Below are 24,695 nucleotides of genomic sequence, written 5' to 3' on the forward strand. Positions count from 1 at the left end.
TCCACCTTCTTCAAACAGTTCAAAATGCAGCATCGTCTTTTAACAGGAACTAAAAAGTGAGCCCACATCACCCCCATTTTAACTCATCTACACTGGCTGCCTGTTGATTTTAGGATTGATTTTAAGATTCTTTTATTGACTTTTAAAGCACAACACGGACTTGCCTCTCTGTATAGTATATCTGAGCTTTTATCCCCCCTATGAACCTAGTTGCAGTCTGAGATCCTCTGGCAGTGCTCTGTTAGCTGTTCCAAGGACCTGACTGAGAACCAAAGGGGACAGGGCGTTTTCAGTCAGGGCTCCTACTCTCTGGAACAGCCTGCCAGAGGAGATCAGACTTGCAGACTCAGTCCCGTGTTTTATGTCATTACTCACGACACAGGACACACTTTTACAGGAAAGCTTTTATTGTGTGATTTTATTTAATTTTATTTTATCATAGCTCTGATTTTAAGGGTCTGTTTTATAAGTTTGTAGGGTTTTTAGGCTTTTATTTCATTTTATTTTTAATCGTTTCATTTTGCTTTGCACTTCTTGTTTTTATTGCCCACTGTAAAGCACTTTGTTACTTGTATTGAAAAGTGCTATATAAATAAAGTATTATTAAAGAAAGGCAAGGCAAGGCAAGGCAGCTTTATTTGTATAGCGCATTTCATACACGAGGGCAACTCAATGAACTCTACATTAAAACATTAACAGCATTGGAGACATTCAGACAGGCATAAAAGAACACAATTAAAATGAAAAATATAATTAAACAGAAAAGAAAAGGACAATTAGAAATATATTAAAAATTACATTAAAATTGTAATTTAGAGTGAGTTAAAAGAAGCTAAGATAGGAAGGCAGTGGCAAATAAAAAAGTCTTAATCTTGGATTTAAAAGAGGTGAGAGTTGGAGCGGACCTACAGCTTTCAGGGAGTGTGTTCCAGATATGTGGTGCATAATGACTAAACGCTGCTTCACCATATTTCGTACTAACTCCAGGGACTGAAAGCAGACCAGTACCTGATGACCTCAGAGGTCGAGGTGGTTCATAAAGTAGTTGCAGATCAGCAATGTATTTTGGGCCTAAACCATTCAGTGCTTTATAAACCATCAGCAGGATTTTAAAGTCTATTCTCTGACAGACAGGAAGCCAGTGTAGAGATCTAAGAACTGGAGTGATGTGGTCTACTTTCTTGGTCCTTGTTAGGACTCGAGCAGCAGCATTCTGTATGAGCTGCAGCCGTCTGATGGACTTTTTAGGGAGTCCTGTAAAGACCCCGTTACAGTAGTTTAGTCTGCTAAAGATAAATGCATGGATGAGTTTTTCTGCATCCTGCTGAGACATAAGTCCTTTAATCCTTGATATATTCTTAAGGTGATAGTATGCAGACTTTGTAATTGTCTCAATGTGGCTGCTGAAATTAAGGTCTGAGTCTATGATTACACCAAGGTTTCTGGCTTGGTTTGAACATTTCATCGTTGCAGATTGGAGTTGAGCAGTAACCTTTAACCTTTCTTCCTTGACTCCAAAAACAATCATTTCAGTTTTTTCTTTGTTTAACTGAAGAAAGTTCTGGCTCGTCCAGTCATTGATTTGTTCAATGCATATACTCAGTGTTTGTATGGGACTATAATCTAAGGTCATGCAGTCTGAAACCTTTTTGAAAAATGATGATGGTAGAATATCAAGGCAGCAGGATGATGATTTCAAATGTTGTATTATATCTTGTAGGTTTTTGTAATTTATTGGATTCAATTGTGTCATAGTGATTGAGTTGTTTTTTGGTGGACACACAGATAACACATTCCCAGTACTTCGTACAGTAGTGCTGACTGCTTATCTGATTTTCTGAATTTTGGCAGTGAAGAAGGATGCAAATTCATTGCAGGCCCTGGTAGATAAATGTTCAGAGGCCACTGGCACAGGGGAGGTTTGTTAGCCTGTCAACTGCGCGTGCATTATCTTTGTTTTTGGTGATAATGTCTGAGAAGAAGGTTTGCCTTGACTTTTTTTTAGTTCAAGAAATGAAAGGAACATGACATTTCACATTTCACAGCTTACATCTGAAAAAAAAAATGCTTTTACACATTTATTTGTAGCAATATATAGAAAATGTCCTGTGTCCACTCTGCTGACTGGCAGGACACAGAATGTCCTGAGCTGTTTTTGCTCCCTACCTGTCTTTTTTGTCTTTGTCTCGACTGAAGCTGTAAATTTGAGGGCCTGTGGCTGATTTTCTGTCCTCTGTGGCAACCTTGGTTTCTACCACTGATTCGACCTGACAGACGGTCAATTACGCAAACAAGAGGAGAAATGAATCACTGGTGCAGTGCTGCAGAGGCCACCGGCCTGAGAAAGGGAAGGACGTCACAGCTAATTCTGTCCTTTAAAAACTATTGTCCAGTACTGGGCCTATTTATTAATCTGGTCTCCCGAGCTTCAGTGAGGTGGACAGGGAGGGGAAAGGAGAGCGCTACCTGCATCTAAATGAGCTGGCGTGGTGTGTATGAGAAGGAGAATGACATGAACACACAGAATACTTAACAACTACATCACATATGTAATTTTAATCACAAGAAGACCTCACCCAGGTATTTCCCCGGTGACTTTATGTAAAGTAATGCTGACAACTGGAACACACTCAGTGAGGAGCTGCCTGCTATTGGAGCTTGGATAAGGAGTGATTTCTTTAGTCCATATAAATTATTCACCACTTCTACCGTGTGTTTTCACCAAAAACACGAGTGCATGGGTGTGTGTAGCTGTGTGCGGCTGTGTGTGTGTGTTTGTGTAAAAATCTGGTTATCTATTAGCTTGCGTGCTGTCCAGCTTTGCTGTTAAGCCGCAGGGAAGCCTTGCTGTGGCATCAGCTGATAGATAGTTTTGATTTACTATTCACTTTCACATCTCTCTACAGGACTGACCTACATTCAGCTGCCACTGTGTGTGGTGTGTGTGTGTGTGTGTGTGTGTGTGTGTGTGTGTGTGTGTGTAAGTAAGAGAGAGAGAGAGAGAGAGAGAGAGAGAGAGAGAGAGAGAGAGAGAGAGAGAGAGAGAGAGAGAGAGAGAGAGAGAGAGAGAGAGAGGAAAAAGACAGATAATTGCGATAACGGCTGTAGATGCTCCACAGCTGATACAGTATTATCAGCTGTTTTGTCATTCATTCGCTGATTGGTTTATCTTATTTGCAATTTTTAATGATGGGGATATATCACAGTCACCTAGCCGTCAATGGTTAGTGGATTGTGTATATACATAATGTTTTGAGGTATTGTATGGCAGAAAGTAAATAAGCAGGCATACAAGTATCATCTTTACTTGATTTAAAGTAAATGCAGCCACAAACGTACCCTTGTGCACTAGGGTCGCAAAGGGGGGGAACATTCCTGGTAAATTTCCATGGGAAGTTAAGCTGGGGAATTTGGGAAATATTGAAAATTGGAATTCATGGGAATTAACTGAGATTTGAGGGTAATTTAAAGGAAAGGTATCATATCCAAGCATAAATATTTGTTTTGTTATAAGCAGACATCTCATCCAAAATAATACACTTAAAACAGATGTATTTGTAAGTAGAACTTTATCAAGTGTTGAATATTTTATTGAACAATCAATTCTTTCATTGAAGAACAAAAACATGAATGTTGAGTTAAATATTACTCATCCCCCCGACCCAACCCATTCAAAAATTAACAAAAATGCAATCCCAACAAAGTCCCATTTAAAATGTTAAATGAAAAGAGCATGTAGGGGGCGTGGTCTCAATAGCCATGCAGTAAGCAGTGTGCTATGGGCATGTGATTGAGGAATAGCATAGATATTCAACTGTACTTGCATGAAATCTGGTTGTTTTAGTCAGGATTATGCTCAAATATATTTTCCCCAACTATATGTAAGTTCCCTATTAAGAGCCAACCTTCAATTTAATAAATTCCTGGTTCATTCCCGTTTATTCCCATAAATTCCCATTTATTCCCATGGAAAGTTTCAAACTTTGAAAATTACCAGAATTTTGCAACCCTATTGTGCACACAATACTTATGCATAAAGGAGTTTCTAAGAAGGATGAGGAAGAAGGAATCCTAATCATGCAGGAGAGTTAAATAAAACAACATGAACACTGTGAGTTTTTGAAGAACTGCCTCTCTGCAGGAGCTCCCTCCCTCTAATCATGTGAAACCCTTCAGCTCTGGAGACGTCTCATCAGGGAACAATCCAGTGCCTCAAACCCAGAGGGGTGACACTAACAGACCTCCCTCTATATGGCTGGTTTAGCTTTGTACTATATAACTCTTCATCAGGAAAACACTTCATACATGAACAAACAATCATCAGTCCAACATATAGTAACAGACTACCTTCTAGCTGCCATCAGTATAAAAAACATAATTTATGGTGATTACAGCCTTGTTTCTGGCGTCACAAGTGGCTTGTGTTGGTGTTTGCCTTACAGGTCCTGTAGTGCTGGGCAGGCGCGTGCGTGTGTGCGTGTGTGCGTGTGTGCGTGTGTGCGTGTGTGCGTGCGTGCGTGCGTGCGTGCGTGCGTGCGTGCGTGCGTGCGTGCGTGCGTGCGTGCGTGCGTGCGTGCCCTACACAGCCCTGCCTGCACTGTGATTCAGTCAAAGATGATTGCTGTGACCTTATACTGGGAGTAAATAAAAACTGCTGTCAGTGACAAACACAAAGTGAAAAAATAGGCAGTGGCTACATAAAGGTCCTCACCCTCTTGTGTGTGTTTGCATCAGTCCCCTTGTTCTGGCTGTTCAGGACGGTATCACTGCATTTTGTGTTTGATTGAAAGTTAGAGATCTGAAGACAAGATGGATTATCCTGCCAGAAAAACGAATCTGATTTAATGTCCCACAGAGAGAGAGTTTGGATGTGAGTGTGCTTTTTCTTTAAACACACGTGCCTTCACAGCCTACAGGAGAATGCGCTTTTCTGTGTGTTTTATTATTTCCCCTCCAAGTTTATGCATGTGCGTTAAATACAATTGCTCCAGGGCTTTAAAAGTATGGTACAAAACAACACTGAAGAGCTACCAGAGAATATGAATCCCACCACCCACTCTCATCCTGCAGGACAGACACAAGGAGAGAGTTAAACCAGCCTCACACCTGCGGGAAGACTCTCTCTCTCTCTCTCTCTCTCTCTCTCTACCTCTTTCTTTCTATCTCTCTCCCATCTCTTCTCCTCACCCCTCTCTTCTGCTTCATAACACAATATCATGCCTAAATTGTCTGCACATATTGCTACTTTATTTGGCTTCACAAGAAGCACAGCAGGTGATAACTGGGATGTGAGCCAGCAGTAAACAAACACCAATGAGCCATTGTTGAAGAAATACTTTTCCCCTTGCTTCCTTTGTGCCTTTTGTGGTTTCACACCTTATTAACAGTCTGAACCTGTGAATTAAACTGTGAAGGATTATGCCGCAGTGTTTGTGGAAGGCTGGTCTGTGTAAATCAGCTCCAGAAGGTGCAAGTTGACCATGTCAGCACTAGTGGGAGCCATTTGATCACAATTATTCTCTACTCCCTTGCATGTATTGATCCTAACAGTGTCTGTGATGGTAAAAAAAATAAAAAACTCCATTCATACCATTTGGGTTAAAAATGCAAGACAGTATCTGTACAATCTGACTGTCTGAGAAATACATTGAGCAGAATCCAAACCGGTGTGGGTTGATATGTATCCGCAAGACATTTTAAATTGCAGTTTGGCTCTCTAAGTCTTCTATGCAGGGTAAGCTGCTCCCCTTCATTTCTGTGTGTAGTTTCCTCATGCCGGCCATTTTTTCTGTGTGATAAAAACCACATCTTTCTCTCTCACTCTTGTGGAAACTTGAAAATTGCTTAAGAAAGGCTGAAATAGAGGGGATGGAGGACTAAGGATAGATAGATAGATAGATAGATAGATAGATAGATAGCTAGATAGCTAGATAGATATATATATATATATATATATATATATGGAGAGAGAGAGAGAGAGAGATGGAGAGAGAGAGAGACAGAGAGACAGAGAGACAGAGAGAGAGAGAGAGAGAGAGAGAGAGAGAGAGAGAGAGAGAGAGAGAGAGAGAGAGAGAATCAGTGAGTACTTCAGAACCATGGACAGCTCATAACACTTTGATTTAGCTCTGCCCTGACACCAGAATGTCTCTAAATGAGCGTGTCTGCTATTATCTTCTCGTAATGCAAATGCATGTTGAGCAGCATACACCGCCACATCTTTGAAGTCGCTCCACAGAGAAGACATATAATACTAATAATAATAATAGTAGTAATAAAGATGAAATTGTTAATATTGCCATTAGTGTTTCATATCCTGTGGTATTCAATAGAGACTCAAGAGACAAACTTGTTATAAATAACTGTTTTAAACAACTTATCAGTACAATATGAGAAAAAAACAGTTTAATGTAGTTTTAATAGCAAACTTATGTAGAAGATACTATGAAGACAGCCTGAGGTATTTGCTTTAGGCAGTTGTGTGAGCACATTTTGCAACAGTCTGCTGTACGAGCGGGATCAAGCAGACCTTTCGATGATGAAAAGTCATTGTTATTCTGGTTTCTGAGCTAAGGGAGCCGTGATAGAAAACATCCTGGCAAATAAACAGAGGTTCATTGGCAACAATAGAGGCTGGAACAGAGCATAGAATTATGCAATGAAATCTAACAGGCCTCTGTGGAGCAACATGAGCTGAAGAACTCATAAATGTTTGAGGACCTGCTGGGGTAATCTGCACTTTTGTCTGCGTTCTAAGCTCGCATGCCGAAGCTCTCATTGTACTAAACATAGAGCCAATGTTCTCTGAGCTATATGTCACCTGCATGCAAAACACTACAGAGACATCACAGGCAAAATGAGGGTAACTGTCATTGCTTTGTCTTTCATACACAATGACAGTCAGATAGATGTAAACAACACCATCTAAATCTCCCAGTTGACGTGGTCCCTGGTTTCTGAGGCACATCTTGTGTGCAGCCATCTCCTTAAGATCTGCACGATGATATTAAAAAGGAATGCAGTCTGAGTTGCCCTCGTACCCTAACTCCCCTCCTGCTGTTGTCTGCTGCCACTCTGCAAAGCTGCCTCCACTAGAGATGTCCTCTTTTGTAGGCTGCCTCCTGCATCACCCCTGCTCTCCTCATGCACACAGACAGACCTCACAATGATAACACAAGAGCAACAGGCCTGCACAGAGTAAGGAGACACACACTCAAAAATGGACTTTGTGCTGTATTCGTTGGTCTATGTGATTGCTCATGTAAGCTAGGAGCTAGGCTCAAAATACTCAGATGAGTATTACATGAGATAAATGCCAAAAAACGCATATGGCTGTTGAGATTTATCTTCCCAGCCCCTTCATCTGCTGCTCGGCTCACCTTGAGATGCGCTGAGGCTGAGCCTGTCCTCGGGGACAGAAAAACTCCCTGCTTTGATTGTAAACAACTCTGTCTGAATTTATTATCGTCTGCCACGAGTGTATAATCACAAAGACCAGTCCCCCACGTCTACATTTCCATATTCATGCAAATGTTGCTCTTGCAAGTAAATGGTAATTTCTTTCATTTTGCTTTTTTAATTTTGCATTGTCATCATTTGTAATTGGAATAGACAAGGCAAACCCACAAAGCTGCACCATACTCATCCCCCCAGCGACTTGTGATTGATAAAAAAAAAACAACACTGTTTGCATTTAATAAATTCCAACTTGGTAGAACTCTAGTTGTCATGCTACAGAATTAAGCAGCTCCCTCCTCCTTTTTTTCTACACGTATCTATTTGGACAACCATGTTTACATCTTTTCCCTTTCTAGATTCATCAGATAGAATAAACCAACACCATTAAAAGTAAAAGAGAATGTAAACAACTCTTTAACAGCCTGATGCTTTGCACAGTTACAGTGTTTGACCAGATCACAGCTCATGAATCCGGAGCCACAAACGGTAATGCAAGCGAGACGCATGAGGTGGCTTAATGATTCTTTCCCATCTGAGAGTACGTCTTGATCAGCTGTGTGGGTAGATGTGGCTTCTTTGCTGCTCACACTGGGCACTGATAAACACGAGAGTATGTAGAATGCAACAGTGTGTTTTCAATATTCATTAACTGTTTATGCACATGTTCATAAAAAATGTTACATGTTTATAACCTCATAAAAGTCATCATGAAGGCATGTTTTAAAGGTTCATGGGTGACCTTGGGTAGCAGAATGTAAAAAAATCTACTTAATAAATTTGTTCAGTACATTCAGCAGTCCTTTCAAAGCAGTTGTCTTTTATAAGAATACAAAATATGTACTAACTCGAATGAGAACTGTTACTTTGTATCTGCTGCATTTATATTCTGCCTGTATGCAAACAAAAAATGGTTGTAGATATTTACAGATTCATACAAAAACATGAATGTGAAAATATCTCCTCGTCTTCATTGTGTTATAAACTGGGAGTTAATTTTTAATACACTGCTTCTGATTGCTAATCAGGGAGGTTAAATTTAAGTGGTTTCAATTTGTTATTAGTGTTTCTCCGCTTCATAATGAGGCTCTGTGTCTATGTGTGTTGACTTCAGTGGATTCAGTGCTGCTCATCATTCGTTTCCAGCGCCGGATCACTTTAATCACATGGAATTCATTGGCTTAGGAAGCAGGGAAGAGCTGTAAATGAATTAACGCATATAGCAATACAAAGAGTCTAATTACAGTTTTGATTCTGAATTAGCATGGCATGCTATTAGCCACATCAGCTTGAGGAGTGACTCTACAGAGCTGAAGCTGGCTCTGTGCTAAACGGGTGTTGAAGCTATCACATTGCATATCAGCTGCCATACAACATTGTTCCTGGGGTTAGCCTGGGAGCAGATCTAGATCCTTGAATCAATTACCCCTCCAGTGCCTACAAACCCAGATCCCATTTCTCTGTGTCACGCTCGATAAAAGCTATTCCCTGTCTTTCTATGCTGTCTGTCTCTGAGCGCCCAAGCTGCTTCTCATTTGTCTCATCTGATCTTTAAAGCGCTGGCTATTTCACATTTTTTGTGAAGTAACTCACATCTCCAGCTGGAATAAAATGACTCCCTAAACTAGGAATGCCATTATTTAAAGCCAGACTTAAACTCATCACATTTTAAGCTGGAGATTACTTTTTTTTTACTCTGCAAGGAAAAACAACTGTCAGGGAACCCAAGCAACTCACACAGGTTTGGCTCCAGAAGTTTGCCACTACATCACTCACTGTCAAGTTTGTCAAATTTAATGTGATTTAGACACTCTGCACAATTTTCATCTCTCTTCAGCACAAGCTAAATAGGGCCAGTTGGGCTCAAAGGGATGAATCTGATTCCATGAAATAAGGTTGTATGAGGTGTTGTCAGCAGTGAGAGAAGGGGTCCTGTGTGGAAAAGCCAGACAGAGCTGACACAGAATCCAAGTGTATCACTGTGGAAGCAGGGGTGTGTATAGATTTTTTTTGACTGGGGTGGCCCAGCAGGAGCACTGAGTTGTGCAGGGGGGAATGAAGTATGACTAATGGATTAGGGATGCATGACATTATCGGCATTAACCGATAATATAATGGGCTACTGCACACATGTTGGGCTCATGTTTTAAGTTAAATTTGAATTACTAATTTAGGCATATTTACTGTCAAAGAGTAAACCATTTTATTTAATTTGGGTTTAATTGCTGTACAGTTGCACGTTTCACATGTTCCCTGTGAACAGAGGTTATGTTTACTTACTATGTCAAATGTGACATTGGCCAAATTTGCCCAGGTTGTGGATATTGTTATGATTGTCTCAGGGAGAGCATCATCCAAGTTTTAAGTAGGGTGTATCTTTTTGTATGAATTTTGTTTCAAAGCAATTGTCATAAATAAATATGTAGTTTTAAGTTTTAAGTATTTTTCTTATTTTGCACAAAAAATGCGGTGACGAGAAGGACAAATTTCCTCTGCTAGATGAGTGAGACAACATTCTCAGAACTAAACCGGTTGTTGGACTAGTAGATCTGTAATGACTAACTCCAGCTCTTTCACTAATGTTGAATAGATGGGAACCATGAGTAATATTAGCCTTTGGCTGTTATTTAAAGATATGTTTTTTGGGGAATTTTCACCTTTATCAGATAGGACAACTGAAGAGAGACAGGAAATGTGGGGAGTAGAGAGTGGGGGAGGACATGCAGTAAATCATTGAGGCCGGAATCGAACCTACGACATTTGCGACGAGGGATAGCGCTTCTGTATATGGGGCATGTGTTTATACTGCTAGGCCAACGGCGCCCCAGCCTATCGCTGTTATTAAGCTGTTAGTTGTAATCGAAATTGACCAGCAGCTGTATAACTGCATCTGTTACTTCTACCTTACTACTACTAGTGTGTTGAGTCAAACAGCTGTTTGTTCCAGTTGCTGGGTGGATTGTCCTAATATCGAACCACTTCAGGGTAGCATAAGTAACCACCTCGGCTCACTTATTTTGTTCTGCATCAGAGTGTGATTGTTGTTCCCATATGTCCTTACAATCTGAGCCAAGGAGGGAAACGCATCAATAAACGATCCAGGTGTGAAAGCACCCTAACTTTTATACAGGTGTTATATTCCTGTGTACACACTTCTGACTTTGAAAAGTAGCACAACAGAGTGGTAGCATTTAAATCTGCTAATCGTATGTTTGGAATCACAATGTACTGTAACAAAAAAAGGTGTGATGCACTGCACCACTCTGTACAGTACTAACAAAAGATAACATGTGATATTGTAATGCAAGGAAAACTACTAGCAGCCTGTCGCATCACAGCTCTTGCAGTTGATTTTAACACAAGTCATGTCTCTGAGCAAAAAGCCAATCATAGTTTAAGGTTTAGGGTGAGACCTGAAGTGGCAAATCAGATTTCAAAGGGAGCCCATGCCACCTCTGGCCACCCCTCTGGACCCACCCTTGCATGAAAAGGATTGAACAGAACACGTAAAACGTAAAAAGGGCTGCATACAAAAAATGAAACATCAGTTTAAGAGTATATTATATCTTTGAAGATTTATACTGCTTCACCTTGATGTCAGACTGCTCTGTTATTCTGCACCTTTAAAAAAAAATCTGTACTACAATGGCATCAGTATGGCCGTCAGGATTAGTTAGTAAAGTTTGAAAGGCTGCAGGAGGGACGAGGGAAAACTTCTGTAGTTGTTGGGGAGTTGTTCCATCCATACATTAATTTATTTAGTGCTAACTTTCATGATGGTTGGGTACAGTAGCACTCTTTAGGGATAGTCTACCTTGATTATTTTGCATTGGCTTGGCATGATCCTCATGAGAAAAATAATGAGTGGAGTTGTCTTATTGTTTTGTGAAGAGTGTCTGAGGCCATTATCTACGGTGGCCCTGAAGGACAAAACAAATTTACAAAAGTTGAAACACTTTTACAAAGTTGGAGACAAATTTACATTTTGGGAATCATTTTTACATTTTATAAAACAAAATTACATTAGCAAAACAATTTTACCAATGTCAAAACAAATCTACATTTAAGGAAACACAAAAAGATGAAACACTTTTACCATACAAATGTACATTAATTTTTACGGAAAGGGAATGTACCAAATACCATAAGTGATCAAGTGAAGAGTCAATTAGTTTGTTTTGATGGAGAGAAACCAAACGGAGCGACATGGTTTACATATATGGTAGGGGTGCAACGGATCAAAAAACTCATGGTTCGGATCGTATCACGGATTTGAGTCACGGATCGGATCATTTTTGGGACCAGGAAAAAAAAAGAAGACAAGACAAATATAGCTTTGTCCTCAGTTTATTTTGTAAACGCTTGTAAACTTTTGCCCATTAAATAAAAACAACATTCAATTCAAAATTAATTGCATGTGCAAAGCACCCTATGCTCATTCACTGCATTTCATGGCATGGCAAGTACAATGGCACTCCATTCTTCTTTCAATTGCTGATTTTCACCGTCCACTTTTCTCTGAGCTGCAAACTTGGAACACACCGTTTTCGTGCATTCTAGGGTCCTACAGCTGGCAAAGTGCCAATATGCGAACTGCTCCATAAACAAAAGTGAAAGTTAAAAAATTGCACTCACAGCAGTGGACTCTAAGTGACCCAGTAACAGCCTGTCTGCGTATCGTTGACATGAAGACAAGTGCCGGTAAACACGCGGTGACCGGACCAAAACACAGAGTGAAGGAATGACAGTTCGGGGGCCACAAATAGGCGGCCCGCGGGCCGCGTATTGACGGCCTCTGGTCTAGTGGGTGCGCAACGGAATTTCATAACGTGGCTCAAGCACATTCAGCATTCACTGTATTTCACAGTGAAACTAAAATGCTCCCATACATGTGACTTACAAGATGCAGGAGGGTTTTTCAAGTTCCTCTGCTCCTTCACTTGCCATGACTACCACTGCGCTTGACGAGTGAGTGTGGATTGATCATGCGGCCATCACGTGAACACGTGCAAGCTTTTTGTTTTTTTCATCAACCAATCCACGGACCACGTCCGTGCCGAACCATGGAGAGGCATCCATACGGATCAAGGATCAACAATGATCCGTTGCACCACTAATATTAGGACATCCTCGGAAATCAGAGAGAGGTGTCAGACCTCAGATGAAAAAGCATCATGTCTCCTGAAAAGTCATGTCTCTGGAAACCTTCATGTGTCCGAATTCAGATGAAATGGCGTCAGACCACATAGCCTCAAGCTAAACGGAGTCAGGCTAAAAGGAGTCAGACTCAGCAGTAAAAGTGTTCTGCCGTTTGTAAAATTGTTTTCTTAAATGTAGATTTGTTTTGGCCTTGGTAAAAGTGTTTTGCTGATGTAATTTTGTTTTATAAAATGTAAAAATGTTTTCCAAAATTTAAATTTGTCTCAAACTTTGTTAAAGTGTTTCATCTTTTGTAAATTTGTTTTGTCCTTCAGGGCCACTGTAATAATCACTTAGCAGAACTCAGTGCAGTCTACATCATGACCAGGAAATGATGACTTCTGGGAAGTGAAGTTTGACTTCAGTGTGTGCTGGCCTCGGCCCCTTCTTGGACAAACAGCTGATCTAGAATGAATGGGAAAGAATACAGGACAGGCCATTGTGTTGTTAAAAAATGATGGAAGGGCTGTCTGATATCGAGGTGAAGCAATGATGGTGTTCACAGTTTTAGCATACACATAAACTGAAATATTTTTTAATATGCATGACTGAAGTGGCTGAAGTACATGATATGCATGACCCTGTCTGCAGCAGCACATAGTTAAGCTAATGTGTTGGTAGTCCCGTCAGCTTCTCTAAACAGGAGCTGTGCTGACTGTTATCCACTGTGTGTAGTGCACTTACCATTGATAAGTACCTTATACAACCCCACTTCAGAAAACCAGAACTTTCTCTTTAAAGTGCTCATTGAAACTTTGATGTTTCTTTCACTCGCAATCCTGACAAAATCTTCTTTATTTCCATGTTGGTACAAAAGTTCACTCAACAACCCTTTTATTTTTATTACACGGTCTGAAGATAACCTTGTAGTACAGTTCTACTTTTGAAGTTAACAGTCTGATCTGCAAAATCCCATGTCTTTTTAAATATGCCGGCTCAGCAATTTCAAATGAAAATGATCAGACGCTGTCACTGCTAAAGACACTGTAAACTAATACACACACAAACACAAATACACACAAAGACACTCACGCTCGTCTTCCTCTCTGCACAGAAGCTAGTGCCATGTTTTCCTTGATGATAGTGCAGCATCTCCTTTGCTGACAAGAAAGTCCTTCATGGTCCCCAGTGAAACAGATGGAAATATGCTTCAAGCCCTCGCTGTCAACAAAATAGGACTGTCAGACAAAATAAGATTGTTAACAAAAGGAAACAGTTACACATGGGGATAGAGTCGTGATAGCATTAAAAAAAAAAACAGTCACCTAGGAGGAAAACATATTCAAAGAGGTCCACCGAGAGTGTGGAGGTAAGTGGTTCATTGGTTTAAAGTGAATTCAAGACAAAAGAGAAGGGAAAATTAAATTGGAAGTATTAGTAATAATTGAAGCTGGCCTGCATATTACATTAGTTTTTAAATGAGCACCACGTTTTCTTAAGTGTTTCACTGGTGAGAGAGCAGATCTGTGAGTGTAAAAGCTTCCTTTTTTCCTCTCTTTTGAATTGACATCACTTTAAGTCGTCCTGCCCGGGCCCCCCTGCGGACAGTGCTTGACACTGATCAGCTGAAATCAGCTGCAGCTTCCCTTGAAGGTCACATTTAGTCAGCATTGTTCCCTTTTCACCATGAATATGTAAATTGTCTTTTTTGGGCTCCATTTAAGATGAGATCAATTTGATGCTGAGGGGGGATTGACTTGTGGACTGTTAAATACCTCCCAAATCTCATTGACATGAGTGACAGCCGCTGCCCTTCTCAGGTGGGAGAGTGAGAGGAATATTAGGACAGCTGAGTGAGCACATGTGGATGAGCGTGTGTGTGTGAAATATAAGTGTTAAGATAAAGATGTCACGGCACAGCTTTAGAGGGGTAATTATCAGGAGTAAATCCTTATCCCACTTAATTCAGTTTTGGGCAATTGCCAGAAAGAGTAACTGGATTTTGCTGACTTTCAGTGTGGGTGAAAAAAAACCCCACAGGGTGCAGATATTTTCATAACAGTACGGATAAATAATAGCTGGATATTTCTAAGACCCCCACACACCCACACACAGAGCGTTCCTGAATTATTAATGCAGGTGTGGATTACCTCTGCAGAGAGGGAGAGTTTAGGAGGTACATGGGTAAAAAGCGATCTGTTTCACTCTATCTGCCCCCATTTCCTGTCCCCACTTTCATCTCAATCAGACCTCCTCAGCCGTATCATCCCCTCTAACTCCCCAGAAGAACCTTTGAACCTGCCCCTGCACGCAAAAACGCACACACACATACACACCCTTTGGTAGCTAATAACCAGCCAGGTGCTGAAAGGTTTCCCTCCATCTTTTTCTCAAAGAGGAGGTATTTAGCCCCCCCTCCTCCAAGTCTGGTCTGTGCGAGCCTCAGTGAAGTCTGTTCATCTCCGTTTGAAAGGCCAGGTATTGTTTCACCAGCCAAGATCCTCTTACAATGCACAACAAAGAGAGGCCACCACACACACACACACACACACACACACAGACACACGCACACGCACACACGCACACGCACACGCACACACACACACACACACACACACACACACACACACACACACACACACCCTGCACGCACAGGGCAACAGACAGTTGGGTCCTGAGAGCAGCAGCCACATTTTTCCCAGGCGTCTGCATAAGAAGCTTCAAGGGGAATCAAGTTCTTTCTGAATTTTCAGAGGAGCAGACGCAGTGTCTTCCTTCATGGTGGTTGGAGTTTCCTGCGTTTTTAAATGACAGTCGGCTATATTTTCTATTCTTGAATGCCTGTGAGGAGAATTTGTTGGTGTGACTCAGAGGTGTTTTCCCTCTTGCTGCTGTTTGGCGGTCCATCTCCTCAGGTAGGATAGCACACAAGATGAATGAAAGTTAAAGTTGTTCAATCATATTGCTTTCGACTTTGAGATGATGTGTCACTCAGAGTTACATTTGTGTACTTGTGTTATTACATTCCTTTTGGACCTATTGGGTTACAATCCCATTGATGAATTTTCTACTACCTGTTGATACATTTTCATATAATCAACTTTAGCCCCATTGCACCCCGCACACCAAGCTGGTAACCTTTCGTTTTGACCATCTCTTACAAGGTTTTATTGAAATTTCTCACAGTTCTGAGAATTCCTTAGGAGACTTTAAAAAAAAAAAAAAAAAAAGAAGGCTTGTAAGTAAATCTTGTTGTTATATACCTCTCGCCCTTTGAGACTGAGTGTGATACACAGGTATGCAAATTCACTCCTAAACTTCATTTCTGACAAGCATAGTCTCACCCAGAGGGACGTCTGTTTATATTCAAGTTAATTGACCACTTGCCTTTCAGCAGGCTTTTATTATATTCAGGAACACAATCTGTTTGGATCCCAAAAGGCCAGGCTATCAGGGGACGACGATTTAGCTCTTTATTAATCTTTGTAAACAGACGTTTTAAAAAAGGCTTAAAGACATAGTTTGGGTTTTTTGAAGCGGGGTTGTATGAGATACTTGTCAGTAGTAAGTGTATTACCCGCAGAGGATGCTTGTCACCTCGGCCCCTTTGAGAGAAACTGGCTTTGAGAACTGCTGCAGACAGGGTCAGCTCTACCACATGATTTAGTTAACTTCAAGAAACTCATGATTACTGATTAGTAATAATTAACTGCTTTACTTTGCCGTTAAAGTGCCAATTCTGTTTTGCACTATCAACAGGTGCAGCACGTACAGGTTCACCTGCCTGCAGCACACTGAGCAGCTGTTTGGGTCCTTCAGCTTTAAAACAGACCAAAAATTCAACCAAACTCACAAATGAGAGATTTAGACAACAAGGATTTATCAATAGCTCTAGACACCAGGACAAAAAATGATGGTAACAGAGCCACCATAGCTGCTCCAGCAGATAGAAAGGGTAGCTAGCACAGATACCAGATATTGAGGCATCTGCAAGTAGCTGTTGGATGTGCCACAGCATCTACCACTACCATTAGGGAGCCAGCTCTCTCTCCTGTACTCTGTATTACTCACCACTAGGGTTGCAAAATTCTGGGAATTTTCAAAATTGGAAACTTTCCATGGGAATTAACGGGAATTTATGGGAATAAATGGGAATAAATGGGAATAAACCAGGAATTTATTAATTGAAGGTTCCTCTTAATAGGGAACTTAAATGTAGTTGGGGAAAATATATTTTAGCATCATTCTGACTAAAACAACCAGATTTCATGTAAGTACAGTTAAATATCTATGCTATTCCTCAATCACATGCACATAGCACACTGCTTACTACAGGGCTATTGAGACCACGCCCCCTACATGCACTGTGCATTCCTCCATCAAATGCACAGATGATTTCTATTTTGGATGGATGTCTGCTTATAACAAAACAAATATTTATGCTTGGATATGATAACTTTCCGTTAAATTACCCTCAATTCCCAGTTAATTCCCATAGATTCCCATTAATTCCCATAATTCCCATGGAAAGTTTCCAATTTGGAATATTTCCAAAATTCCCCAGCTTAAATTTCCACCCCTTTGCAACCCTACTCATCACCCAGAGTTACCAGTTGACACGTCAAGTTAAGTTGACTCACCCATCACAGAACTGATTCCCTGTGTCGTATTAGGTCTGTATTACGTGTGTTGCAGGTGGAGAAACATGTACGTGTTGTGTCCAATAATAGTGCTCAATTGTGCTTCTCCTGTGGTTAATACACTTATTACTCACAGGTACGTTTAAGTTTCTCTACTCCAACTACATTCTTATGTTCGAACTGTAAAAAAGAGCAATGACCACAGGAATAAACAAATGACCACAACAAACATCAAGGACTGAAAGTGACAGTACAATCATTTCAAAAGACCAGAGGAAGGGTTTTTTCTTTTTCTATCCCCCATAAGTTGCAGTGTTCATATCATTATAATAAGGGAGGCAGTAGAGTAATAAAATAGCAGCAGGTAATAATACTAGATGGAAGCATATTTCCTAAGAAAAAGTTGAATATCCAAGTGTCACCAACGTATCAGGGATACCAAAAATGTAAGAAAGTGTTAAGAAGTGAGGTTTGTTTTGTCAGCAGGAAGTTCAATATTGTCTTTCTGGAATTTCCTAACTTTAATATCAAAAGGGTCTCAGAGGAGTTGAACTTTGAACTTTGTTTGCACAAGTCTTAGTATGTTAAACCTCCTATGCTTAGTCTAAACATTACCTTTAATTACCTTGAAAAAGCCTAAAATGATGAACTTGCCTTTTCAGCAAGTGTGCCTCTGCAGCCTATGGGTCACGACTTAGGATCGTACATTTATGAGACGTAGCTGGTTAAAAAGTGTTGTGCTCTGAAAAAGTGATTGGGTCCTCTCAGCGTGTCCTCTCCTGATGGCCTCGACATGCTCTGCACCTCTTTTCTCTTTTCATCACTGCCACCCTCAGGGCTCCTCCTTACCCTCCTCAACTTCTCCATCTGTTTCAATTAGCCCGAGTGCAGGGTGGAGCACAGAGGTCGATCACACGCGCACTGAGCTGCAGGTGCACCCACAGTGTTGCACTAGTGGTGACAAACAGGAGTCACTCTGTGCCTGTTAGGAGGTACACTGTCACAGAGACTACAGAGACACTGTTGTTGATAGAGACAAGTTTGTCTAGAGTATTTTTGCAATGAAAGGACTATTTGAGCACATGGAGGAAATCAGTGACAATCAAGATACAGTCACAAGAGCACAACCAAAAACATCTGCCACTTTCCTCTCAACCTCTTAGCTAACCTCTTTCAACCTGCACCTGCGTGTCTGCTGTGTGTGGCACTTTATAGGTCATAAACTCTTTATTTGTCATTGAGGAAACCTTATACTGCATTGCAACAAATGCATCTGTTTGCTCTGATTATCATGTAATGTGTTCGCACACAGCTACAATGTCTCTGCAGAAAATATTTAATCTGGTGCATTTGTATCTCCTGCTATAATAAGGACATCTGGTATGTAGGCCTATTCTGTCAGACTTTGTACAAATTAAGTGTTTTTAGAGGAAGGGAGGCTGCTGCAGAATAAACCACAGCAGTGTGATGTACTGTCTGCAGCATTTTAACAGCTGGATCCTAGCAGGACATGAAACATCTGGTGCTGCCAGAATCATGCTTAAATGTCAAGTCAGATTAAGACAAAAATTCCATTCGAATTCAAGAAAGCTAAATATGTCTGTATATCATTTTCACATATACACACAAGTCACTCTTACAAACAAAAGACAGTAGATCATTTTTAATATCAGTGTGCAATTGATGCAATTATTGTTAATGTTTAAAGAGGATACTGTAGTTAAAAACTTGCTGCCTGTGCTTCCTCGTAGTATTTCACAACCACAGCAACATGGGTTTTACTCAGAAGACTAGGGGTGGGAATCGAAAACCGGATCCGACTTAGAACCAGTTCCAAATGATCAATTCTATCGGAATTGTAAACCTCAAATGTTATCGATTCTTCTTAATGATTGCGACGCGTAGTTTGCATTATGTCACACACTCTGCGACGCAGAACTCCTTCAACCACGAGGAAATTCAAAGTATTTTCCTCCAGGCTCCAGGATCCACGTCCGGACTCACTCGGCCAAAATTTAGGCACGAGAGCGCGTAAAATACCTCAGTGATGACCCCTGGAGGAAAGCATTTTTCCTCTCCAAATTCAAAGTCATTTCATCCAGGCTCGAGGGGCCACGTCCGGACTCATGCGGCCGAGAATGAGGTCAACCTATGGTTCAGTATGTTCAAGTTGAATATGTTCATGTTCAGTATTGTGCAAACATCATTTTGGAAAAAATAAAATGGTTCCTTTTGGTGCGGAAGAATGTGTGGAACTACTTTTTTTCCCCTCAAAAAAATACTCAGGAATCGTTAGGAGAATTGATGAGGAATTGGATTGATAAGCAGAATCAACAATGGCATTGACATTGATAAAATCTTATCAATTCCCACCCCTACAGAAGACTTCCCAACACTCAAAAATGTTGGTGCTTAAACAGTTTACTTATAAGTTATTTACAAGGAAACCTTGTATATGTTTCTGTGTTTTATTCAGTTCTATGTCTCAAACCTGCATAACTGCTCTGCTTGGCCAACTGGAAGTAGAGTTAAGGGAGTGTTGATTTTGGCGTCCTCTGTGGACAAAGTGGCCTTGATGAATTTTTCCTGTACATGTGTAATTGGTGTTTCTTGACAAAAAATATCAAATTTAAGAGTCAGATGTATCACTCTTTCAGAATATCTGCCCTTGAAAGTATGAAAATAATCTGTCAGTGGCGTGCAGTTAAACACATTGTCTGACACCTACCCCCTTACAGTAATGTACGACATTGAAAAGTAATATATTTCATTTATTCAGTCTTCTTCTAAAATATTTTTTTTATTGTTTAGGTCATAAAGAGACACCAAATTTAATTTCAGTCTGTTTTACAACCATCTAAATAATCATCGTAGGAGCTTTAAATCGTAAAGCAGTTTTTGCCAGGTTTTAACATATTTTTGCACGCTATCTGAATAAATTGCTGTGTTGAATTTCAGTCCTCTGTGTTTGCAGCCAGTGTAAGGCCACCTGTGGCATGTCAGCCCTAGAAAAGTGATATCTGTCATCTGCATTGACATCTACCACTGTCAGGAAAAAATACTTTGACAATCAAGGTGCAACACTCTTTCAAAAAAAATTAAAAAAAGAACCCCTCTCAGCCTAAAAAAAGCTTCCTGTCTTGAGACTTCAACCATGTGTGAGCTTGAGTTTTGGAGAATTTCTAAGCTTTCAGTCGAAGAGAGTTAAGAGGATTTTTGACATAAATAATTAACACAAGGTCTTTTGAACAGTAGAAATTGGCATCACTTTCATGAATTTGTCAAACTTAGGGCCAATTCATAACTCTGAGAGGTTTTCTAATTGTGCATACAGAACCAGATGTCTGCCAGCCTGTGCGCCTGTGTGACTGAGTCCTTTCAGGCCTGAATCCATCTCTCTGTTCTCAGCAAAAGGCTCCCGGGCTGCTGGCAACGTGGTCATAAAGGTGATCAAAAGCCTTCAGATCTGTACATATGTGTGCCCTGCAAATATTGCAAGTGTTGCAGCCCTCCTACCAACAAAGGGCTCTCTTTGACCTACATGCTCCGCCACTGAAATCTAACAGAGGACCTCTACGTTGAGAATGGCCTAACCAATGGCTGTCAGGTCAGTAAACGCTACCAGGGCCCTGGAGAAATGAGTGATAGAGGATGTGATACTGCAGCAGAGGCAGATGCTCCTTTGACTCCCTGTCAGACGCAGGGCGAGATGCTAATGACGTCCTCCCTAAAGCACCGAGGAGATACTCAGAGAGAGAAACACTAATGACTCTCTACCTCTCTCTGGTCACTAGCAAGCACGTAGAAAGCTTGTTAAATCTCACAGCAGACTAACAAGATGTTATTCAGAAGGTTTGGAGGCAGCTACACACAGAGAGCAGTTGGCAATTAACAGCATATGTGCAATTAACAGGGTCTTTGATGAAATTTAAAACTTATAATGGGGTTTCTAGAGGGAGTGTTTCCTCTTAAACACCTGGTGAAGTTTATCCACTTTCTGTACATTTCTTTGGGTTTCTTGTTATCATCTTTGAGTGGTTCTTATAAATACCACTACTGTCTACATTACCACTAGCTTTGAGGCACTCCTTGCTTTTTTATTTTAAGATTATTCTTTAGGCAGTTTTTCTTTCAGGAGGAAGAAATAGTGGCCATGTTTCAAACGGCCAAGGGCCAGTTCGGAACCAGGGGTTGGATCTAGCCTCTGAACATGTGGTGGGGCTCTATCAACTGAGCTAATCCATCATCATGCATGCTAACAAGTTAGAGTAGCCACTCACAATGGTACGGCTGTTACAGAACATAATGGTTTTCCTAGTTCTCTACAAATTTAGACCATGAAAATGTCACATAATACTAGTCATGTTGAACCTACAGAGTTGATGTCTTTACCTGTAGATCGTGTCTTCAGCTCAACGGGGGGCCGTTACCGGCCTCACACCGTCCATGGGCTGAGCCTTGATCAGAAGGACTCAGGTCCCTGCGCCACACCGGGCAAGCGGTCTTATTTACGCCACATATGCCACGCCTGCCCGCTGGACGGGGATTCGGCGCTGGGCTCTTCACTCTTCACTCGCTGCTACTGATGCGCTGTCTTTATGGACATTACAACAGTTTGTTAGCTTAAAAACTGGTATCATGAAGGAACAGTTGGGCCTTGCTCTGTAATAAAATAGTAAACCTCTCAACCATCAAAACTAGTAACATCTTGTTTCATTTAGTGTACAACAAAGCGGCAACCTCCGGTCTAAAAATATGAGTCCAATGCGGAAGTGCTAAAAACTGCAGTTCATCGAGGATCCGCTTGAGGCTCGCTCCAGAAGTCACATACACATGAATGGGGAAAAGCCGATCTTTACAGCAGAAATAAACATGTTTACAGCCTGGTACAAAAGTCGAGTGTAGTCTGGATAGCTCATTTCTCGATAGGCTCACACTGTACGGGGGGAATTTTTTCGAACACAGCAATTTCGAAGATATTGAGATTACGAGTCTTCCAATGAGAGGCACAGCTGACTTGATTGACAGGCAGGAACACTGTAGCTGTTGGCTAGGAGGTTCAAAGTCCGCCTGTTTACGTCACACTCGCTCGACAGCAGCAATATGGCTGCCGCCGCCGATTGGCCTCAAAACAGCTCCTCAGAAACAGATGGGTGACGTCACGGATACTACGTCCATATTTTATACAGTCTTTGTGTACAACTGACAATTTGTTATATCACAGAGTTCATGTGCATGACTATTTTCTCATCCTGAAGCCAGGTTTTTGCTGATTTTTACTGGAAAACTATGTCCGGTTAGCCCCTTATTTAGGCCTCTCAGCTAGCTCCCATGAAAAAACAAGTTCCCAAAAATCTAATTATATCTTTAGAGTTTAATAAGTTCAGGAGAGCAAGTGTGCTCTGTATTGTGGATTCAAACAGTAGAGGATCATTTTTTTGGACTTGTGCTATCGCTAAAACTAATATCTGTCATCATTAATGGGAGAAGGCAGAATAATTGGCTATATTACAGTCTCTTCCTCTGAGAATCCTTCCATGATTAAGGAAATTATCATGCCCCAGTGATACAGATACTCAGAGATACAAGTACACACACACACACGCACGCACGCACGCACGCACACACACACACACACACACACACACACACACACAAAGTGAAACTCTAATCATCAGAGGTTACAGTGCATAACAGAGAAATTATTAACAAAGCTGCTGCCAGTTTTAAAGCTGTTATTCAAAGGTGTATAAAAATCCCTTGACTTGCGTTTTACTCTTGTCTGCAGGCTTGATACTTTGTGTGTTTACACGACCAGATTATTTTGGGTTGCAAAGCAGGTACACAACCAAAAAGAAAGAAAGAATGAAAGAAAGGGGAAAAAAGAAAGCTAGTACTTATGAAAAAGAAGATTGCACAGCTGAACAACATTACAAACCCTGCACCTCTTTGGGGAAGAGTTTTTAGACTCATAAGAAAAACATTTGAACAATCCATTATCCGCCCGTTTTTTTCCATACTTTTCAGTTGAACAAAAACCATGTAGACCTTCCAAAGAAAAATCTACCTCTCTGTCTGATATGGTGTTTCACTCTGTAGCTAGAGGTGGATTCAGAGGCTCGGCCTCTCCTTCATCTCTCATTGGCCTGGTGATGCCTATAAGGGGAGCAACTGCAAAGAATGATTGACTGTTTGTCTTAAACCCCCCATCCAGGATGAGACAAGCACTGTGGGGCCAGAGTCAGACTCATCTGTCACCATCAGATCCCCTCCCACTCTTCTACGAGTCATTCACTGCTGATGCCATTTCACAAACAGGGAGCTGGCAACAGCAGAAACACAGAAATCTGAGGTCAATGAACTAATGGGCAGTCACTGTGGGAGGTTAAACTCTGTGTGTGTCGGAAATGAGATACCGACACTTTAAGTCTTTCCAGCTGGATATTCTGGCTGCAGGTACAGAAAACAATGATCAGCATTAGAGGAGTTGAAAAAGAACATCCACGGTAGTAAAGGTAGTTGTGCTGCTTCTGGATTAACAAAACAAACTAAGTGCACTGTGATTGAGGTGTTAAAGGATGCAATATAGGCATGCTACTGTTTTTGTAATATGTGCTTGACCAAACTGTTTGAATGTTTGTTATTTGTACTAGGGATGCAATGATCCTAATTTTTAGTCCCCTATACCGATATTGATACTAGCTGATGGTGCATTTGGTATCCTGGTATTGATTTAACAATCTCTATTCCTTAATGTGAGGATAGAATCATGTTTTGGCAACTTCAAGCTTTTCTGACTTGATGGTGAACTGTACCTGGGTTCCAAGTGCTAAACCAGAGGCTGGAATCCCTTTATTTTAAGGCTCCGGAACAATTAATCAAATAACCTGCCCCCTTTTTCACACTTTGAATCCATTAATAGAAGGTTAATTGCTTCTTTGCAGTAGGCTACAGCTGACGTAAACTTCTTCCTTTGAGCTCCCATTCTATTTTTCAGAGCGACTGCCATCTGTCGAAACATTACCGCTGCACATGTTGCAAGTTTCCTGCGGAGTTGCTAGCAAAAGAAGCGTGACATGCACCTAAATTGCAGAGCCTCTTTAGTTATCCTCCATTATGCTCCACCGGACAAAAATGCACAGACCGGCCGGCTCTGATGATGTAGGAGATGCACATGGCTGTTGTAAACACAGAAAAGCATAGAACTGAAATGAATAGATCTGCCATATGGATCGGCACTATATATCAGCCTTTTGTCACCGATATCCGATCTAGCTTTTTGAGTCCGATCTAGCCGGTATCCGATACCAGGATCGGATCAGTGCGTCGCTAATTTGTAAAAGAACTTACTCTGCACACTTGAGACCTAGGGCCAAATGTATCAAACTGTATTTAGAAATATGTACTCACGCACAAAACAATAACTATATGCAGTCTTTTTGTCGGTTTATTAACCCCATA

The 24,695-nt window shown here is 41.0% G+C and overlaps 1 protein-coding gene across 1 annotated transcript in view; it reads left to right on the top strand.

The window, feature by feature from the left end:
* Positions 1–24,695, top strand: part of shank3a (SH3 and multiple ankyrin repeat domains 3a) — a 259,295-nt gene that overhangs the window by 745 nt on the left and 233,855 nt on the right. The window lies entirely within an intron of this gene.

The sequence above is a fragment of the Notolabrus celidotus genome, chromosome 6 (genome assembly GCF_009762535.1).
Source record: "Notolabrus celidotus isolate fNotCel1 chromosome 6, fNotCel1.pri, whole genome shotgun sequence".
Taxonomy (NCBI): Eukaryota; Metazoa; Chordata; class Actinopteri; order Labriformes; family Labridae; genus Notolabrus; species Notolabrus celidotus.